Source organism: Panthera tigris, chromosome B1 (genome assembly GCF_018350195.1).
Source record: "Panthera tigris isolate Pti1 chromosome B1, P.tigris_Pti1_mat1.1, whole genome shotgun sequence".
NCBI lineage: Eukaryota > Metazoa > Chordata > Mammalia > Carnivora > Felidae > Panthera > Panthera tigris.
In genome coordinates, this window is record NC_056663.1 from 56,447,875 (window position 1) to 56,470,371 (window position 22,497).

At 35.4% G+C, this 22,497-nt stretch overlaps 1 protein-coding gene and 1 long non-coding RNA gene across 3 annotated transcripts in view; one reads left to right on the top strand and one right to left on the bottom strand.

Moving 5' to 3' along the window:
* Positions 1 to 22,497, bottom strand: part of GALNTL6 (polypeptide N-acetylgalactosaminyltransferase like 6) — a 1,186,276-nt gene that overhangs the window by 1,138,002 nt on the left and 25,777 nt on the right. The gene's annotated exons all lie outside the window — the stretch shown is intronic.
* LOC122237920 lies at positions 9 to 14,917 on the top strand. 2 transcript variants are annotated; one of them, XR_006216687.1, is made up of 3 exons: positions 9 to 78; positions 243 to 339; positions 14,461 to 14,917. It is a non-coding gene; the product is annotated as an uncharacterized LOC122237920 (long non-coding RNA). The 2 variants fall into 2 exon arrangements; XR_006216688.1 differs by having other exon boundaries at positions 13 to 78; positions 240 to 339.

A 22,497-nucleotide genomic window follows, 5' to 3' on the forward strand; every position in this document is an offset into this window, starting at 1 on the left:
CAAGGTGGCTAAGAGACTGAGAACTAACTCATGAATTGCTCCTGGAATGGTTTCTGGCACTTAGGAGGAATGATAAATGTAATTATTATTTTTACTCTCTCAATATAAATTTACCTGTTTAGAATTAAATTTATATATGTAAAATTATGTTTTGGTGACATTTTATGATATTTACAATTTTCTAAATAATTGCTTGTAACATTTTCTTTGCTTCTATGTTATATACATATGTCTTAAAGCAGTTTAAAAATGAAATTGGAATGCCATGCAAATGGAAACGTTTATCCTCTATGAAAGAACAAGGAATCATCCCCTTGTATCTCTGCTTTCAGGCTCCAGGTAAATAACACATAGCACTGCCTCTTATTAACTATTTCTTGTTATCTCACAAACACATTATATAGAAATTGTGGGGTATTATTAGCATTTTATCATTCTATAATTGGATTTCACTTAAAAAAATAAAAACTAAATCATCTTAACTTTACATCACAAATAAAAACATCACTGCAATCCAAAACAAAGTTTTGTTGGTGAGTGTATTTAATTAATTAACACTATACTGAACATCTAAACTTATCCACATACTTAATGTACATTACATCTTGATTTATAAAAGCCAACTGACATTCTAGTGGGCATTTTCTGTTCTTTATAATGTTATTTTATGGGAGTGTAACATCAATTGCCTCCCCATAATGTCACTAGAGTAACCAGAAAACATTTAAAGATGGGGGCCAGCTTTTTACTTTCACAAACTGTTCCCAGATATCTGAGAATAGGGTACCAAAAGGCTAACTTCACAAAGAAAAATGGTCATAGTTGTAGCACAAAGATGTCTTTAATGACTCTTGATGGGTACATCTGAGTAAATATTTGAAAACAAATGATGGATTTGTTCCGGCTCACCCACACTCAGTCTTTTAAACCTTTGTGTATGGATGAAGGTGTAAAACTGCCTAAGAAACTAGCTTACTATAAAGTACCTATCACTGCTTGAAAATGTAATATGGTTTGAAGCAACTCCCATTGTGAAAAATGATATAAGTAGAGCCATTTTTAAAATAGAGCTGGAGCGGCCATTTCAGGCACACTGCCTTGTACATACTGTTTTCTAAATCTTTGAATACAGCCAAACCCCAACATTCTAAGAAGTCAATGAGAAAGAGAAAAGACTGATAAAAGTGACCTTTTGCCTAGTGACCACCATTCCTGACCAATCAGTAAAGTACAAATCTAGACTTGCTTGTCAGCATCAATGAGCTTTTGTTAAAAACAAGTTACCTAATTTTTTTTCTTTTTCATGAAAATCCTGACTTTACGTCCTAATACTATCTGGGGTTCTACCTGTGTACCCCAAATTGCAATTATTTTATCTCAAATAAACATATTGCTTCTTGACATTTTTAAGAAAAATTTTTAATGTTTATTTATTCTTGAGACAGAGACAGAGCGTGAACAGGGGAGGGGCAGAGAGAGAGGGAGACACAGAATCCGAAGCAGGCTCCAGGCTCTGAGCAGTCAGCACAGAGTCCATTGTGGGGCTCAAACTCACTAACCGTGAGATCATGACCTGAGCTGAAGTCGGACACTTAACCAACTGAGCCACCCAGGCGCTCCTTGAAATGGTTTCTTATCTGTAGGGTCACACCATCATTTTTTTAGCCAAAAATATTTGAAATTATAGCTTAAAGTCTTTAAGATCAACACAAGTATCATTTGTTGAATTCTATGTGCCGCAAACTATGCTAGAAACCAGGAAATTGAAGGGCATAGCCCTATTTTCAATAAATTTGCAGTCAATTAGCAGGTGCTATAATGTTCTTTAAAAAAAAATAATGTTTACCCATTTCTGAGAGAGAGAGAGCACAAGTCAGGGAGGAGCAGAGAGACAGAGAGAGAAGACAGGGAGACACAGGATCTGAAGCAGGCTTCGGGCTCTGAGCTGTCAGCACAGAGATGGACCTGGGGCTCGAACTCACAGATCATGACCTGAGCTGAAGTTGGAAACTTAACCGACTGAACCACCCAGATGCCCCTATAATGTTTATGTAATATATGTCTTGATGAACACTCAGTGGAGGGAATGGGGATTAAGAAATATGTCCTGGAGGGAATGAGGCCTGAGATGACCCCTGAAAAGTAAGGAGAAACTAACCAGGTAAAGGACAAAGAAGGCTCTAAATAAAGACTTTTTTCTAAGATATCTGTACTTTGAAAGCTATAGTTTGTCTTATAAATTGGATTACATTATTAGCCCAATAAAAGATCAACAATTATTAGAATTATTACCTAATGACTGTTTCAATAAAGAGTTATATTGAATAATCCAAAAAATAAATCAATATACTAACAGAAAATAAGAAAAGCAAGGTATATTGTTTCCACCAGTTGAGGCAGTTATGGTCTATAAAGGTGCTGTATGAACAGTACCAAACTATTCATATTGATATAGTTGATATTGATACACATTTATCACATAGATTATAATCTCAAATCCTAAAGCAACTCATATAGGAAGATTCTATTTGCATGCTAAAAAAGAGAAAACACATTTCCGGAGTGTTACGTGACTTGCCTGAGGCCACTCTACTAACTGACTGAGAGCAAGAGCTTCTTTTGCTGCACTGCCCCCTACTGTCTCCATTCCTTTGGTTATCACTGTAGGAGAGCTGAAACACCAAGACTGAGCCTCACGTTGTTCCACTATAGCTGGGAATGTGTGCACTGGGTGATTCACATTTTTCTCCACTTTGCACATGTCTGAAAATGACCACGAAGCTCTGCAGGTACTGATTTTGGGGTCACAAATAAATTTTAATAAATAGCTGAATTCTCAAATATGGGATCAGCAATTAATGAAGGTTGAATGTAATATCAGTGGTTAACTTATACTGAAATAACGGAGAATATCAGGAAAGAGCCAAAAAATAAGTAACAAATAATTACAGGAAAATTTAAGAACACCACATTTATCATAAAATGAAGGAGAAAGGACTTTGGAGGAGATGGTGTAATAGAAGGACCCTGAGCTCACCTTGTCCCACAAACACAACTATATACAACTCGTATCAGTATAAACAGCCTAGGAAATAAGAACACAAGGAGAACAAATGCCACAACTAAATGTAGAGAAGAGGTCACATCCAAGAGGGTAGGAAGGGCTGAGATATGGTGGAGAGTTAAAGGAACCCGTGGGACTCTCCACGGGAGGGAAGGACACGGGGGTGTGGAAACAGGAGAGAAGCAGACCCTCACATTGGTAAACCCATGTGAGAAGATGAATCCCCATAATATCTGGCTTTGAAAACCAGAGAGGCCAAATTTCGTGAATTTTTATAACCAATGGGGATTTAAAGCCTGAACGTTAACAATTAGTAGTCTGGAAGAGACTGGAGGGAGTACCAGCGCTTAAAGAGACAACAGGAAAAAGAGCTCATGGAGATCAAGCATAGAACCAGCAATCTGAAAAACGCCTGGGCCTATGACAGGGAGAGTTATTTACTAATCTCAAAGCATATTCTGGAAGCATAGGGTCCCCTCAGGGAGTTCTCCAAGAACAAAGGAGCTGGCAGGTGCCATTTCCTTCTTCTTCTTCCCGAGCATACACATCAAGACCTGCAGGAACCAGCACAGCACCAAAATTCACTACCTAACTTACTTGTACCAGGCCCCGCCCCTCCAGCTAAGCCTGCCTTAGTTCTGGCACTGTGGGACCCCTCCCGTAAAAAACCAGCTCAATCCTTGCAAACAGTGCATCACCCAACTGTGCACTTTGCAAGGGGCCTTAGTCTGGTGTCAGTAGCTAGTCACCTCCCATGAAGGACACATTTCTGTCTCAGCAGTGACAGCATATCTTCGGTAGAAGAGGACCAGCACAACCTTGCTGAAACTGTGTATCCTGCCAACTACTTTCAAGAGCAAGTGGCATATTTAACTTTCCTAACACACAGAAATAGACACAGAGAGTTAGACAAAATGAGGAGACAGAGGATATGTCTCAAATGAAAGAATAGGACAAAACCACAGTAAGAGACCTAAGAGAAACTGAGATAAGAAATTTAAAGTAATGATCATAAAGATATTTACACTGGACTTCAGAAAAGTGAAGGACATCAGTGAGACCCTTAACAAAGAGATAAAAAAGAAAAAAATCAGAGATGAAGAATACAATAATTAAAATTAAAAATATACTAGATGGATTAAATCACAGACCAAAGGAAGCAGAAGAATTAATCAGTGACCTGAAGGACAGAGTAATGGAAAGTAATCAAGCTGAGCAGGTGAAAGAAAGAACTCCAGTGACTCCATAAAGTGTAACAACATTTTCATTATAGGGATCTCAGAAGCAGAAGAGAGGAAAAGGGAACAGAAAAAGTTATTTGAAGAAAAAATAGCTGAAAACATCCCAAATCTGGAGAAGGAAACAGAAATTCAGATATAGAAACAGAAGGCACAGAGATTCCCCAAAAAGTCATCCAAGGAAGTCTATACCAAGAAACATAGTAATTAAAATGGGGAAAATAGTAATAGAGAATTTTAAAAGCAGCAAGAAGAAGAGAGTAACATACAAGGGAAGCCTCATAGGGCTATCAGCAGAAACTTTCTAAAGCAGAAGAGAGTGGCATGCTATATTCAAAGTGCTGAATGGGAAAAATCTGTAGCCAAGAATAACTCCATCCAGCAAGGCTATCATTCAGAATAGGAGAGATAAAGATTTTCCCAGACAAACAAAAGGTAAAGGACCATTAAACCAGCCCTACAAAAATGTTAAAGGGGACTCTTTAAGTAGAAAGGGAAGATCATAAATCAGAGTAAGAAATGTAGGAATCACAAATGTAGTAAAGTATATATGTAAAAACCAGTTCAAGTAACTAACAAAATAAAAGGATGAAAAGTATGATATCATATACCTAAAATGTGGGGAGGAGAGGAATGAAGAATGAGTTCCAGCTTAAGCAACCATCCATTTAATATAGACTGCTATATGCAGAAGATGTTACACAAAACCTAAACCTAACTACAACTCAAACACCAGTAATAGGTATTAAAAAGTAAAGAGAAAGGAATTCAAGTATTATCACTAGGGAAAGCCAGCAAACTGTGAAAGAGATCAAGAGAAGAAAGGATCACAGAACAAGTAATAAAATAGCAATGAATACATAATTATCAATAATTACTTTGAATGTAAATGGATTAAATGTTCCAATAAAAAGACAAAGACTGACAGATTGGACAACAAAAACAAGATGCATCTATACACTGCCTCTAAGAGACTTATTTCAGACCTAAGGACGACATATACAGATTGAAAGTGAGGGGATTGAGATACATTTATCATGCAAATGGCTGTCAAAAGAAAGCCCGAGTAGCAATATTTATATCAGACAAAACAGACTTTAAAGACTGTAATGATATAAATTACTATAAAATAATAAAGGGGACAACCCAACAAGAAGATATAACAATTGTAAATACTTAGGTACCCAAAAAAGAGCACTCAAATACATAAAACAGTTAGTGACAAACATGAAGAAACAAATTGTTATAGCAATAATAATATAATAGTATACTATTATACTATATTATAGTATACTATTATATACTAGTATATAATATTATTAGTATACTATTATACTATATTATAGTATACTATTATATACTAGTATATAATATTATTAGCATACTATTATATAGTATATTAATAATTAGTATAGTATATAGTATATTAGTGTGTGTGTGTGTGTGTGTGTGTATATATATACACACACACACACACACACACACACACACACACACACTAGTATACTATTAGTAACACTATTACATTACTAATAGTAAAAGTGATACAATAAAATTGGGTAATTTAATTCCCTACTTACATCAATGGACATTATCTAAACAGAAAATCAACAAGGAAACAATGGCTTTGAATGACACATTGAACCAGATGGATTTAACAGATATTTTCAGACCATTATATCCTAGAAGAGCAGAATACACATTCATTTCAAGTGTACATTGAAAATTCTTCAGAATAGATCACATATTAGGTGACAAAACAAGCCTCAACAAATTCAAAAAGACCAAAGTCACATCATGCATCTTTTCTGACCATAATCCTATGAAACTGGAAACCAACCACAAGAAAAAAAAACCTATGAGTGCAAACACATGGAAGTTAAACAACATGTTACTAAATAATAATGGGTCAAACATGAAATCAAAGAAGAAATTAAAAATACATGTAGACAAATGAAAATGAAAACACAACAATCCAAAATCTTTGGGACGCTGCAAAAGTGGTTCAAAGGGGGAATTTTGTAGCAATATGGGCCCACATCAAAAGCAAGACAAATCTCAAATAAACAACCAAACCTTACACCTAAAGGAGCTGGAAAAATAAGAACAAACAAAACCCCAAACCAGCAGAAGGAACAAAATAATAAAGATTAGAGCAAAAAAGCACTTTTCTTTGAAAAGTTCAAAAAAATTGATAAACCTTTAGCCAGGCTCACATTTTAAAAAAGGAGAGAGAAAAAGCAAGGGCTCAGATGAAAAAAAATAAGAAAATAAAGAGGAGAAATAACGATCAACCCCAAAGAAATACATTAATTGTAAGAGAATATTATTAAAAATTATATGCCAACAAAATGGACAACTTAGAAGAAATGGATAAAGTCCTAAAAACATATAACCTACCAAAACTAGGCATAAAGAGGGGAAAATTTGCGTGATGAGAATTGAGGAGGGCACTTGTTGGGATGAGCACTGGCTGTTGTATGGAAGCAATGAATCACAGGAATCTACCCCCAAAACCAAGAACACACTGTTTACACTGTATGTTAGCCAAGTTGACAATAAATTATATTAAAAAATAATAAAACTAAACTAAAGTAAAATAAGTCATGGCAAAAAATAAGATAAAAAATAAAATCATAACTTTGTATTTTGAAAAAAAAGAAAATTTGGGGGCACCTGCGTGGCTCAGTTGGTTAAGCGTTTGACTTCAGCTCAGGTCACGATCTCACAGTTCATGGGTTCAAGCCCCACATCAGGCTCTGTGCTGACAGCTCGGAGACTAGAGCTTGCTTCAGATTCTGTGTCTCCCTCTCTCTCTGCCCTTCCCCTCCTCCTGCTCTGCCTCTCTCTCTCTCAAAAATAAACAGAAAGAAAGAAGGAAGGAAGGAAGGAAGGAAGGAAGGAAGGAAAGAAAGAAAGAAAGAAAGAAAGAAAGAAAGAAAGAGAAAGAAAGAAAGAAAAATATAAAATTTGGACAAACCAATTACCAGCAATGAAATTGAATCTGTAATCAAAAAAGTCCAGGACCAGAGGATTCAACCAAGCATTTAAAGAATTAATATCTATTTTTCTCAAACTACTCCAAAAATTAAGAGGAAGGAAAACTTCCAAATTCATTCTATGAGGCCAGCATTACCGTGATACTAATACCAGATAAAGATACCACAAAAGAAAAACAACACAAAACAAACAAACAAAAAACAAAGAGAAAGAGAGTACTACAGGTCAATATCTCTGATGAACACAGATGCAAACATCTTTAACAAAATACTAACAAACTGAATCCAGCAATATGTTAAAAAAATAATTCACTATGATCAAGTGGGATCTATTCCCAGGATGCAAGTGTTGTTCAATATTCACAAATAAATCAACATGATATATCACATCCATAATTGAAAAGACAAAAACCATATGATCATTTCAATAGATGCAGAAAAAAACATTTGACAAAGGACAACATCTATTCATTATGAAAACGCCCAACAAAGCAGGTTTGGAGGGAACATATCTCAACATAATAAAGGCCATATATGGAAAACCCACAGCAAACTTCATACTCAATGGGAAAAAACTGAGATCTTTTTTTCCGAGATCAGGAACAAGTCAAAAATGTCCAGTCTGACCACTTTTATTCAACATAGTATGGAAGTTTTAGCCACTGCAACCAGACAAGAAAAGGAATAAAAGGCACCCAAATTGATAAGGAGGAAGTTAAAACTTTCACTATTTGTAGATGCCATGATACTATATATAGAAAACACTATGGACTCCACCAAAATACTGCTAGAATAAATGAATTCAGTATGGTTGCAGGGTACAAAATTAATGTGAAGAAATCTGTTGCATATCTATACACTGATAATAAAGCAGCAGAAAAAGAAATTAAGAAAACAAACCTAGTTACAATTTCATCAGAAGTTAATAAGATACCTAGGAATCATCTTATTCAAAGAGGTGAAAGACCTATAATCTGAAAACCATAAAACACTGATGAAAGAAACTGAAGATGACACAAAGAAATGGAAAGACATTCCATGCATGGATTGAAAGAACAAGTGTTGTTAGAATGTCCATACTACCAAAGCAATCTACAGATTTAAGGCAATCCCTATCAAAATACCAAGAACATTTTTCACAATACTAGAGCAAACACATCCTAAAATGTATAACGAGCCACAAAAGACTCCAAATAGCCAAAGTACTCCTAAAAATTAAAAACAAAAAAACAAAAAAACAAAAAAACAAAGTTGGAGGTATCACAATTCCAGACTTCAAGTTATATTACAAGGCTGAAGCAATCAAGACAGTATGGTACTGGCACAGTAACAGATATAGACAAATGGAACAGACTAGAAAGCCCATAAATGAACCCATGATGATATGGTCAATTAATCTTCAATGAAGCAGAAAAGACTCTGCAATGGGAAAAAGATAGTCTCTTCAATAAATGGTGTTGTATAAACTGGACAGCTACGTGCAAAAGATTGAAACAGGGACACTTTCTTATACCATACACAAAAATAAACTCAAAATGGATTTAGGACCTTAATGTGAGACCGCAAACGATTAAAAATCCTATAAGGGAGTAAAAGTAGTAATTTCTCTGATATCAGACATTACAACATTTTTCCAGATCTGTCTTCTGAGACTAGGGAAACAAAACCAAAAATGAACTATTTGAACCACATCAAAATAAAAGTTTCTACAAAGCAAAGGAAACAATCAGTAAAACTAAAAGATAATCTACTGAATGGGAGAAGATATTTGAAAATGACATATGTGATAAAAGGTTAGTATCCAAAACATATAAAGATCTTATACAATTCAACACACATACACACACACACACACACACACACACACACACACACACAGACACCCCTAATTAAAAATGGGCAGAAGACATGAACAGACATGTTTCTCCAAAGAAGACATCCAGATGGCTAACAGACACATGAAAAGATACACACTCATCATCAGGGAAATGAAAACTCAAAGTATAATGAGATATCAGCTAACACTTGTCAAAATGGCTAAAATCAAAAATACAAGGAGCAGCGAGTGTTGGTGAGGATGTGGAGAAATGAACCCTCATGCTGTTGATGGGAATGCAAACTGGTGTAGCCACTGTGAAAAAAAAAGGATGAACTGCCTCAAAAAAATTAAAAATAGAATTACCATATGATCTAGCAATCACACTACTGGGTATCTACCCAAAGAATGGAAAAACACGAAGTTAAAGGCTATATATGCACCCCTATGTTTATTGCAGCATTATTTACAATAGTCAGTTTATGGAAGCAGCCAAAGTGTCCATTTAAAGATAAATGAAAAAGAATATGTGGTATATATACACAATGGAATATTAGTCACCCAAATAAAAATATGAAGTCCTGACATTTACAACAACATGGATGGAACTAGAGTGTACAATGCTAAAGTAAATAAGTATATCAGATACAGACAAATACCATATGATTTCACTCACATGTAGAATTTAAGAAATAAAACAAATGAACAAAGGGGAAAAAATAAAAGAGATAAACCAAAAGACAGACTCTTAACTATAGAGAACAAACTGATTGTTACCAGAGGGGAGGTTAGTGGAGGGATTGGGGAAATAGGTAAAGGGTATTAAGAGAACACTTGTCTTGATGAGCACTGAGTAATATAAGGAATATTTGAATCACTGTATTGTACACCTAAAACTAATATAACACCATGCGTTAACTACACTGGGATTTAAATTTTAAAAAATGGGAAATGTATTATGATGGGCCAATCAGTGTTTGAAAAGAAAGGAAAACTAAAAGTGTACTGAAACCTTAATCTACAAACAGTGACTGTGTGCTTCTATAGAAATGTTTGGTAAAATAATACTATTACCATTCGGCAGCTATAATGATAACTGTCCACAATTTATTGGACATGAATTACACAATGGGATACTCTGCCCGTATTAATGAGGTTATTAAGAGCTGTGGTTACAAATAAAGCTCAAATGTTAGTTGTTTAGTGGACACAAGTTTCTTTTTTTCTTAATAACATAATAGTTCAGAGCAGGTGTATTTCCTTTTTGCAGTAATTCAGAGTTGGATTCCTCTCTTCTTAAGCCACAATCATCCACGAGGACATTCTGGGCATCGCTATCCTATTTCAGAGAGCACATATACTCTCTGAGTATATGTTGGCTGGGAATAATATATGTGACTTATGTTCATGTTCCATTAGTAGGAAGCAGCCGCATGACCAGACCACACACAAATTCAAGAGAGTTGGGAAATGAAATCCCAGTAAGGGCAGCCAGTTGCCAGTACCAGAATGGAAATATGGAAAAGGAAGCATCCATTTTTAATTGAGTTTGACATTACCACTGACATAAACATACTATCTAATGTAAGTCCCGAGCTCAATATGCTTGACAACATTTTATTTTTTTCTTCTGACCCAGAATCCACATACTCTCATCATATTCCTAAAGTCACCTTTAATTTTCTCTCAAAACCAAGAGACTAGCAAGCATTTGTCTTCTAAATGCAAATTAACCAAGCAAACGGTACTTCTGGATGGAAAAATAACACCAATTAAGAAGCATCAGCTTCCTACATAATTGGAAGTTTATCAAATTACCTCCATTTCATTTAGTCGCTATTGCTAGGCAAGTGGGTTCATTAATACAGGAACCAGTTAGTGATCAAATAAGTATGTTGGTAAGTAATTTCAACATTTGGATACTGAAGGTCATCAAGTGTTACTCCTAGAACGAAAAACAGAAGATTAATGTCTACAGCCTGGAGACAAGCGAACCTACAGACATGCTGGTTACACTATTTCATGCTGATTGTTGTAATGGAGCAAGAAAGGCAGTATACTGTGGAGATCTCAATCAGTTGAAAACAAGCAACTCCGAAGAAAATCCTCACCACAGCAACCATTTCTGACTAAATTGCTTGTTATCTTTACAAAGCAACCCTACTGGTGCCATTTATTTATATGTTGCTTATTACCCTGAGTACAATTCTCAGTGTTATATCAGTTCTCAGGGAATCACTCTTCCTAAACAGCAATCAGTACTTCCTCCAATCACATGCTGCCACAACCCCACATCCCCACCCTACAAACGCAAAGTGCTCTGGATGATATCTACTGGTCCACTTCTATAATCTGTCATGCCAATGAAGTGCCTCAAGACATTAGCCTAATTAATATAAAACTCCAGACCTTGTACCTGAAAACAAGGCCTAGGGTAGAAATGAATAGTTTAAAAGGGAAGATGAAATTCAAAATACTGCAGAGTTCTATCATCTATTCAGAAACTTGGCAGACATCAAAACAGCCAAGGTTTCCTAAGAAGATAATATAGGTGCCTGTGTTAGTATACATAAGAGTGGCAATGGAGGGGATTCTCACTTATCTAGGGAAAAATAAATACACCTCAGATATAAATGGTGAAATGGTAACGAAGTTAAATCAAGATGAAGATGTAGGAAAAGTGAACATTTTTTTAAAGCAATAGTAAACCTGATCTTCATCCTCTGAGTCAAGGAATGACCCAACCATCATAACTGGCAAATGAGTTAGAGAAAGAGTAATGTTCCACCTCCAGAATTTAACAGGTACCGTTAACAAATATTAAAGAACATAAAGCCACCTTATCCACTGAACACCTGCAGTTGTACTGTTTCCCTGCACAATAACACACATGCTATCATAAAGGCATTTGTACAAACACAAAGTTTGTTTTTATTTATACATACTTTGAAGTTAGCATTTTTCAATATTCTAGAAGAAATTTAAAGAAAGACATTTTCTTTCCCACTTTCCTCAAATGCACAAATTCTACATCAATATTGAATAAGTACTATTGTCTTAATCACAAATAGAAAATCACTAATAGAAATCATTATAGCAACCACTAACAGAAAATTACACGTTGGTTTTCAAAGAATCAAGGATTCTGGTAACCACCAGGCATCAATCTTTACAGCACGTTCTGTGAATTTCTTTTTTTTTAATTTTTTAATGTTTATTTATTTTTAAGAGAGAGAGACAAAGTGTGAGTGGGGAAAGGACAGAAAGAGAGAGGGAGACACAGAATCTGAAACAGGCTTCAGGCTCTGAGCTGTCAGCACAGAGCCGGATGAGGGGCTCAAACTCACTAACTGTGAGATCATGATCTGAGCTGAAGTCAGACGCTTAACCGATTGAGCCACCCAGGTGCCCCCGTTCTGTGAATTTCTTTAAAAAAAAAAACCTAGATTTTTGTTGGCTTGCCTGTTTTACTCAGTATATTTTTGCACTCAATATCTTCATCCTCAGCCAACAAGATATATTGTGTATGCACACATCATGGGCAGGACCTAGCCTCCCTGGAAAACTCAGTGTCACAGTAAATATCAAGTTTACATATGTGAGGTTATAAACACAAAATCCGGGTGAACTATGAAAAAACTATAAAGGTCTCTTCTAGGGATGCAGTAATTTGTATTATTAATAAAATTTACATAGAAATATTTCTTTTCTTTTTTTTTTAAAATTTTTTTTCAACATTTATTTATTTTTGGGACAGAGAGAGACAGAGCATGAACGGGGGAGGGACAGAGAGAGAGGGAGACACAGAATCGGAAACAGGCTCCAGGCTCTGAGCCATCAGCCCAGAGCCTGACGCGGGGCTCGAACTCACGGACCGTGAGATCGTGACCTGGCTGAAGTAGGACGCTTAACCGACTGCGCCACCCAGGCGCCCCAGAAATATTTATTTTCTAAAATGAGCTATGGATTTTGCATATTTCCTTACCCATTATGAATTGCATAGGACAAATTAATACTTTCATAAATATTATAAGATATGCTCATAAATTTACTAGTTAAGTCATGATTTCCACCATCTTTAAAAAATAATCTAGTTTCATACAGCATTTCTTAGTTCTATCAAATTCCTCAATGCTGGAATTTTATAAAGAAAATTAAAAAATAACATGCTGCTCAATTGCTTTAAAACTCTCTTCAATCAAGACTATTCTTGATCTATAATGGCCAGAAATTAGTCTAAAAAATTAGTTGGTTTATTATCTATGAATCTTCTTCACAGTCATGTTGATATTTTTATTTTCAGGGTGTCTAAATGCTTCAGTTGGTTAAGCATCATGATCTTGGCTCAGGTCATGATCACACAGTCCATGAGTCTGAGCCCCATACTGGTCTCTAAGCTGACAGCATGGAGCCTGCTTGGGATTCTCTCTCTGCCTCTCTCTCTGCCTCTCCCCCACTCATGCCCTATCTTTCTTTCTCTCAAAATAAATAAGCATTAATTTTTTCTTGTTCTAATCTCTTTGTATTTTATTGGAATATCACTTTTGTTGTATGTTTGACATTAAGTTGTTTTCTATTTACAAGTATCATTTTTAAAACTAAAATTTTTTAGCCAATCTTAGATCGGTTTGAGATTTTATGTAAATATTTGTTAGCACTACTGATAGTAAGCTAAAATTCTATAAAATAACTTGGGCTAAGAGAATTTAAAATTAGTTTACTGTCTGTAAAAAAGAATCATTGTTCATTGTTTATAGCTTATAGTTACTATTCCCAATACGTACCTGAGAGTGATTGTTAAATCAAGTTTAATATGTATTTCACCAAGACATTCCATTTTGGGGCACATCAAAAAATGCTGAATGTAAGGTTTGAATTGTTTCAAATAATGTCATTGCCACAGACACAGTTAAGGGCACATCTCCTAGTAATAAATTCAAACTATGTATCACACCTGGCACAAAGAACATGTCTAGACTGGGATAAAAGTCTGGCTTATCCATACTTCTTGTCAACAACACATTTGTGTCATTTCATAAAGGTATCCCTTATAATCTTTTAAACCAATGTATGAAAGTTGTTCTTTTAATAATTGAGCCAATGTTACTTTTTTTTTTGGTAAAACAAGGGAAATATTCATCAGTTTCAACCTCTTTGTTTTCTCTGGTATTTCACCATTTATTAAATTTAATTGTTCCATATAAGTTTTGTCACTGACACAAACTGAAATAAGTGTTTACTTTGATAATTTCATTTATACTCTGTTTCCTCACTTTATCAACTACTAATAAACTCATGTTCTTCATTGTTTCACTGTTGTTGTTTTTTTTTAATTTTCTGCAGACTTCTACATGTTGAAATAAACCAAGAGATCTAGAGAAGGGAAGGCTTTTCTTTATAATTGATACATGGTAAGGAAGCCAGCCAGCAAAGAAACTGCTTTCAGATTCAGCAGGGAAGGAATTTTACAGGAGTTTGGTGGTCAAAGCCACTCTGAGGACAGGTAGCAGATTCTTGAAAGGGAATCCACAAAGTTTCAAGGGTTCTGGCCGGAAAGTTTTCACCAGAACAAGAAATGGGTTGCCGTGATCATCAACAAAAGGGCCTTAATGTTCTCTTGAGAAAAGTTCTGAAAGTTCTTTCCTAGTAATGTAAGTTTTAAGTCAAGGTCACATAGACTTTGCTGGAGCAAATGGGCCCAGGGGAAAACGTTATGATAAAAGAAGGGTTCAAGACAGTTCAGAAAAATACAGACTTTTTTTTTAGGATGTGAATTGCAACATGATGAGAAATAAAAGAGACTTGGCTGGAAAATTATACTCTGTGACTCAAAAATCTATTGCATTTATGAAAAGACTCACTTGTGAAAAAAATCAAAGAAAATATTTGAGGAGTCATTTCTCTCATTTAAGTGTTCTTCTACTCGAAAAGCACTCCAGTTTTCTTAGTGTCTACTGCAGAAGTCGTCAGCACCAACCATAGCATGTCCCTGCCTTGAGATCATGGACATTAGTTGGAAAGACACGGGGCAGGAGATGCGGGAAAGCCTTCTCTAAGGCTTGAAGGATGAGACAAACAAAACTGGAGGTACAGCGCTATGGTTCCTTTAACACGTATGTTTGTGTGTGTGATTGTGAGATCCACAGCCTTTAATTATGGAGCCTAGATAGTGAAACTGGTTATACTTCTCTTCAAACTTCAACCATTAACAGTCAACATAAGTAATTCAATTATAGTGAAAAATAGAATTAGATATTGCCTACAATAAGGTAAAGACTGAGGGGTGCCTAGGTGGCTCAGTCGGTTAAACGTTCAACTTTGGCTCAGGTCATGATCTCACGGTTCATGGGTTCGAGCCCCGCATCAGGCTCTGTGCTGATAGCTCAGAGCCTGGAGCCTGCTTTGGATTCTGTCTCCTTCTCTCTCTACCCCTCCTCCACTCGTTCTCTGTCTCTCTCTCAAAAGTGAATAAACATCAAAAAAAAAAAATAATAAATAAATAAATAAATAAGGTCAAAATTGTAAAGTTATTTCCCTCTTACCAAAGTTTGTTTGTAACTCTCAGAGAATATACTTTGAACCAGCCAGCCAGTTATTTTGTGTGCCATGTGGTTAAGCAAGAGAGTAAAAGCTTACTGCCATCAAAATAAATATCCCTGGTTGGCACTACTTCAGTAATTTACCTAGCCTAAGGTCATTCTAAAGCAGTTTAAATGCATCATTAATCCACAATCCTCTAAAACACTAAAATACTTAAATAAATTACAATGGAGTAGGATGAGCCTGAAGAGAGGAAAAACTGTCAAGACATGATACATTTAAATGATGCAAAAAAAAGTCTCTAAGACTCATGAATAAATTATCACTAAAATGAAAGGCAGGATGAAAAGCCTAAAGGACATGATACATCCAGTTTTATTTTGTCCAGAAAGATTAAGAAAATGAATCTTGGTTCACCTTTCTACTTGTGCATTTTCATTTACTTGGTTTTAACCTTGGTAACTTAAATTTTCGCATTCATTTTTATCATATTTTTTCTTACTCCAATCCTTTTAATTCCCTTGACTACTGTCCTTTTATTACTAGCAATCTGTAGTATACACCCATCATACCTGTGCGTGTGTGCATGTATGTGTGTGTATGTGTGCATGTGTGCGTGTTTTTTAAGTGGGGGACATAAGCGGAGTTACCATGATGGAAGCTGACATACCTATAAAAATTAAGGAAGAAACAGTAAATTAGAGACACAAGTTTATGAAATATAGATCACGAAGGACTTCACTTTTCCTTAAATCAACAGATACCCCCAAATTATCTTATAATGTCTGCTTCCAGATGAACACCTGACCAATAAGTAAGGCTGATAAAAAGTCAGAAATGGTGGAATCACATGCAAATTTATGAACAAGCTTAAAGTTCATTAAGGCATGGATTCCAAGAAAGCAGATTTTAAAAGGACTAGAAACATGCAGTATTAAAAGCTCTTCTCCTTACTTATTCCCTATTATGATAATGTCATGACTGTCAGCCTTGTTCCTTTGTTACATGTGCCTCCCTACATCCCCAAATTTCCAAGTCTTTCTATTCTGTTTTATCTGTAAAAAGAAAAGAAAAAAAAATCTGAACTTTATTTCTTATGTTCAAGGTTCATCACTTGTATGGTAGGTCAAGGCCTGGGCTGATATAGGACAGAATACTCAGTATAGAGCAGGGACACTTGTGTCTGAGGAACAAGAATGGCTTCAAGTGGAAGAGAAGACACTGTTCCACCCCAGCCCAGAAGTTGGTCAAACACACAGAAGCACGAAGTTGAATGGTGGTTACCAGGGGCTGGGGGAAGAGGGGATAGAGAGTTGTGCTCAGCAGGCATAAAATTTCCACTATGCAAGATGATTACCTTACAGATCTGCTGTATAATATTGTGCTTATAATTAACAACACTGTATCAGACACTTAAAAATTTAAGAGGGTAGATAGATCTCACGTGAAGTATTCTTGTAACAACAGTGACAACTATAAGCAACTGTGCCTGTGCTTTCTTTACTATGACCTAGCATATTCCTTACTGTTGACCCCCAAATTCTGGGGTTCCTTATAAAGAACCAAGGGTAAAGGATATGTATCCATTCTATGTATGTACATTTCATGTTTATCATTTACACTGACAATCTTCCAACCTGGATCACCACTTTATTGCCTAGCCTAACTCCTTTATACCTTATGAAATGAAAAAATATGAACCAAAAAAACCAATAACCAAAAACCAATAAACAAAAAAACCCACACCTTTAACTGGTGTTAAAAATTCATGTTTTTAACAGAGATTCATTAGCAAAATATTCACGTAATATTATTTCAAGGGAAAATAGGGTATGTTTAACTCAATAGCCATTTGTTCAATATCTATGATATGCATATCCCTGGGAGAAAGACAAGAAAGAAAAAAGGAAAACAATAATATATGTATTGTCAAATATCTCTTTAGCCTACTTAGCAAAAAAAAACATATATATATATATATATATATATATATATATATATATATATATGTACTTGAAGTGAAGACAAATTTGAAACTTCTCAGCCCACAATAAAAACAAGGAAACAGATGAAAGAGTAGAGGGCTCGAGTGTACAGAAAAATGTTAATAAAAAAAGTTATTCCAAATGAGCCCAGTATTTATCTTGGAGATTCAAGGAGAAAAAAATGTTTTCCTAATCTCTGAGAGTAATTTCTCAAGGATGATTTGGTCGGAGAATTGGGTAAACATTTCTAAATGGGGAATGTAGTACATAATTAATAATATTCTCATGGGCATTTTTTTCTTGACATTATTCTGTAACAATCTTAAACGTCAAAATAGCTGTAAATACATTTTTTTCCCTGAACCATTTGCTAATAAGTTTGTGAGATGGTGTCCCACTGCCCCGAATATGGGCATCCTCCTACACAATCTCTATACAACCATCAGGACACTAACGCTGATTCATTATCATCATTTAAAGCTCAGATGCCATCAAATTTTACCAACTGTCTTCCCAAATATCCTTTATAGAAAAATGATCTAGCTTCAGATCCGTGCATTGCATTTAGTTGTCACCTTTCTTTACTGAAGATTGGAGGCCAGTTATTTTATATGTCACTTGGGTTTCTCAGCTGTTTCAAATGACTCAATTCAAGTTATGCCTTTTTGGCAGAAACACCACAGAAGTAACACTGTGTTCTTCTCATGGCATCCTATCAGCTGCCCACAATTTCAATTTGCTGGTGACCATTTTAATCACTTACTAATTGTGGTGTCTGCCAATTTTTTCCACTGTAATATTGTTCATTTTTCCTCTTGTAAATATTTCATATTTACATGTGCAGTTACATCTGTATTCATTTTACATTTGTATTACAAAACATGAGTTCACATTGATATGGCCAATTCCAGCTTGACATCTCAGGATTCACTCTGGTTGTTTTACGTTTCCACACGAATTGTTTTAACTTAGCTTCTGTTTTCCTTAATATATCCACTTATTTGATCTATCCCCAGGTATTCAGGAAATCTTCCATCACCATACTTCTTCTTTACCCAACACTCTTGTGCAAATGCCTCCCTCACTTTGTCAATGTCCTGACACGCCAAACCAGGAGTCCCACCCAAAGATGTCCCCTTCATTTGCTTGAGCTCTGACATCCTGCTGAATCAGGTAGATACCCAATCCACCTGCTTGGGTTGCAACAGCCTGTACTAGACCACACCCCTGACGTGGGAGGGCACATCTCTCATGCTGCTGGGGATCTAACACCCTGTGCCTGGTCTGTACCAGGTGGGTCTGTACTCTTGTGGGTATGGGCATCTTTCTCACCCTATAGGACTCTAACCACCCACTATGCACCCTGCTCCTTTCCTCCACCTGAATGTGGATGCCTACCACACTAGGTCCTTTAGGCCTAAATTGTTTGGGAAGGGAAACAAAAAAGAAAGGAAGGGAGTGCTTATTAAGGTTTTAAAGAAATAGATAATGAAGATGTTCTATTTTTGCTTTTTGTTATGGTTTAACCTCAGGAAATTTTAAGAGTATAATACATAATAAATAATAGGAGTCCCAGAGTGATGTGTTCTAAGTGTGGTGCTTTATGGTTGTGTAATAATTTAACTTGCCTTTGTTCCCTGTTCCTGAATCTTTGGATTTTCCCAAGTTATAGGAGTGTCTTTGCTATTCATGTTTAGTCTTGAAAGTTGGTCTTAGCTGGGTGACTCACGGGGCCCTTAGATAGTTTAAACTAAAAAGATGAAGCAGGATGGGTACTGGCCACCAGATAAACCAAAAATAGGATTAGGGATTTGACTCACATAAGATTTGCCTTACATCTGTGGAGAGAAGTGGGACCAGACATTAAGTTCAACCTTATGAACTTGGCCTAATGGCCAATGATTCAATTAGTTGTGCCTGTGTCCTGAACACTCAATAAAACCTCTAGACAGCAAGCTTGGGTGAGCTTCCTTAGTTGACAGTATCTGCACATTGCTGTGACAACAGGATGATCCGTCCTGACCCTATGGGGAGAAGACAACAGAAGTTTCATTTTGGAGACCGTCCTAAACCTTGTACTATGTATATCTGCCTTGAGTAGTTCTGATTTGAATACTTTTGCTACAATAAAACTGCAGTCATATGTATAGCACTTTCCTGAGTTCTGTGAAACATTCTAGTAATTACAGAATTTTAGGGGGTGGTGGTTACCCCTGAAAGTTTTAGTCAGCTGGTCAGAAGTGAGGTGGTCTGGAGACCCCTGATTTCGCAGCTACAAGTGTCTGAGGTGACATCAGGTTTGTGGAGGACTATGTCCTTAATTTGTGAAGTTTGGCCTATCTCTGGGTAGATGGAATTAGAAGCCATTTCATTGGTAATATGAATAAACTTTATAGAATTTGACGAACACACACACACACACACACCACATACATATTTCTTAAAATATGCTTATCTAAGTAGATCACGTGAAAGCAACGTATTAACAAATTTTTAAATTAAAAAATGTCTACATTCAAGAATAGATTGTAGTAGGTTGTGAAACAATGGGGAAGCACTAACTATACAGTTTTTCTCATACAAATTTCCTAACACTGCCTTGTTGCTATAGTAATTGGCTTTACAGATTAAGGAGAAATGGTGTAAATCTATGACTTCTAGCAAACTCGAATGAAAGTCATTTTGGAATTAATATGATTTGCAAGTGTCTTTTGGGAACAAAGCCCAGTACATGCCTTATATACAACGTGCAGAGTTGTCTTATGGAGTTAGGGCAATAGCTCTCAATCTTGGGTGTAACTTAGAATTAAAAAAAAAAAAAGGAAAAGAAAGAAAAGCCATTGATAGTGTCCTACTCCTAGATACTCTAAATTGACTGATCTAAGTGAGAGCCTGGAGACTGCTGTTTGTTAAAAGGTTCCCTAAGTGATTCTGATGCACTCACAGGATTGAGAGGCAATGCTATACTGAAGACTAATTTCTATAATTTGTATTTTATAAATATTACGTTAACAAAATTATACTTTAGAAGGCTCATCACAGCCTACCTGGTGACTAGCAACTTAATGTCTTATTTTGTAGGCACCAGATTGATGCTCTAAAAGAATATAAATAAACCGGGGGGGGGGGCAGAAAAGGAGCAGAAAAGTAATAAGAACTGGGCATGCAGACCTGTAAGGTGATACTAAAGGTCCAGAATAACATTGACCTAATAAGAGAACGTTTAGAGCAAAATGGAAGGATGATGAGTTAATAATCTGAAAACTATCAAAAAATGTCTTTTGCAAATTCCTCATAAATTAGAAAGCTTTATACTCTAGTCAAGTGACTGTGGCACAATTATCCAAGGTTTTCATTTCAACTCAACTTCTCCATGGAATATTAACATCTTTTATATGGAATTTATATTTAATAAAATACTGGAGAAGTTACTATCATTATAGGATAACAAATCCTGTCTATAGTGTGGAAAATGCATCATATTGACACTATCATTTATGCTGAAGGCAAATTTTACCTAAACCTCAAATTTTATTTAATGGCTAAAAGCATAACATATTATAAAAGAATAATATATAAATAAACATATATATTTATATATTATGACACATATAAACATTAAAAGATTTATAAGAGGTCTTCCGAATCTCATAGCTTTATACTGTTAAAGTATATTTTATATGAAAATATAGTATGTTTCTCCATTTTATTCTTAATACTTACAGAATATTATAATATAAAAGTCCTATACATTATCTCTTTTTGACAGGAAAATATAATGAATGCTAATATATAAATTCTAACTTCCAACTAGTTTAATGAAAACACAAAAGCTTCAAACGTAAGCATTCTTAATAAATGAATTTCCTGGCTAGTTTATCTATGCTAGTACTTCATGAGAAATGTAAATGAAAGGAATAAGTTCTTTCTACCGGGATTAGCAATTTATTTATTAATTTTTATTTTTTTCTTTTTTTTAACTTTATTTTTGCAGGAGAGAGAGAGCAACAGGGAGCACACAAGCCTGTGAGTGCATGCGGGGCAGAGAGAGAAGGAGACACAGAATCTGAAACAGGCTCCAGGCTCTGAGCTGTCAGCACAGACCCTGATGTGGGGCTCAAACTCACGGACTGCAAGACCATGACCTGAGCCAAAGTCAGAAGTTTAACCAACTGGGCCACTCAGGCACACCAGGGGATTAGCAATTTAAATCACCAATCAACTTAGCCTACCCAACAGCAGATGTAGCAACCCAATTCAGAAAATGTTTACTAAGGTTTCAGAAAATAAGTGATGTTTCTATATTAGTGCTAAAATAATTAATTTCATGGGTATATCTCTGCAGGTCAACCAGTGCATAGAGGGAAACTAAAATGTTAGTTGCATATACAACAAAAAATAAATAAAAGACTGAAGATCAATTATATTAGATTTCAACTTAAAAAGCTATGAGAAAGTAGCCGATTAAACTCTAAAAAGTAGAAGATGTAATATATCTCATAAATCAATGAATCAGAAAAAGAGATAACACTGGAAGGACAAAAATAAACTCACTAGTTGTTTCCTTGAATGGATACAAAACTTATATCCTCCATAGAAATCATGATAAATAGGAAAAAAAGACCCAAATTATCATAACAAAATGAAAAGATGTTATTAGTATTAAAGGCATATAAATATATTAAGAATATAACCTTATACTAATAAATTTGAAGGTGTAAATTAAGCAGGGAAATAATTTGCGGAAAATCACTTATGAAAACTAACTCAAGAAGAAATAGAAAATCGAAATAGTTCTATGTATACTGAAGGAATTAATTTCATAATATGTTATTAAAAATCAAACAAAATAACA